We start from the raw sequence: 889 nt of genomic DNA, 5'->3' as shown, positions 1-889 counted from the left end.
GGAATTAGGGCACTCTTGACTGACAGTGGACTGATTGTTACCGCTGATGTAAAAGATGTTTTTGATTGTTTATCAATTGCCACAGACTTGCTGAAGTCTCCTGCTTCAGCTTGATTCCCTAAATGATTTGAAAAATATACATATATTTCTCAAAGAATGATCAACAGGTTTTATCTGCATTTAAGGATTGCTTCTGCCAGTTGGCTCAAAGGGAAGCAAGCCTTTTGCAATGCTGTGTAGTGCGGATTCAAGATTTTAGTGTAGTCCTTCTTACTATTTCTAAGCAGAAAGTAGATAATCAAACCTTCCGATACAATAGTTTTCAGAGAATAACCTTCATCTTGAACTTTCTTCCAAGAGTGTAAGAAAATCATCCATATGAAGTGTTGTGCTACAGTGGTATCTGAACTAGCATGTTTAATGTCACCTTGCAAGATATCTGTGCTGCTGTTTTGATGCAGTATTTGTCTTCTATTGCAGATTTTTTTTCCTAAAGCCTTTTGAAACAGATGATCTCATTGTGGACTACCTGTAAAAAAGTTTTGGTAAGTTTAAAGTAATTATTATTAGCATAGACATTTATTATGACATTTTTAACAATGAGCTGCTGTTTGTAAAAGCTGCTGTTATATGAATTTTAAATTCATCCTCAATTCCGTGTGCCAGGTCTCTGGTACGGCTGAAGAAAGAAGCAATTGTGTTGTATGCCATTTTTGAACAATAGTTGATTTGCTGTTTGAGGAGTGGGGAAAGGGGAGGAATTGAGGAGAAAACCCACTCATTGGTATAGCAGGATGAAAACTTGCAAGATCGTGTAACCAAACTTCTGCAATTCTAAAGAGAATATTTGATGTATGTGGTGAGAGGAGGGGAGCTGCAAGGGGAATTC

The sequence above is a fragment of the Pygoscelis adeliae genome, unplaced genomic scaffold, assembly GCF_000699105.1.
Source record: "Pygoscelis adeliae isolate BGI_AS28 unplaced genomic scaffold, ASM69910v1 Scaffold218, whole genome shotgun sequence".
Lineage (NCBI taxonomy): Eukaryota > Metazoa > Chordata > Aves > Sphenisciformes > Spheniscidae > Pygoscelis > Pygoscelis adeliae.
This window is presented reverse-complemented; position numbering follows the sequence as displayed.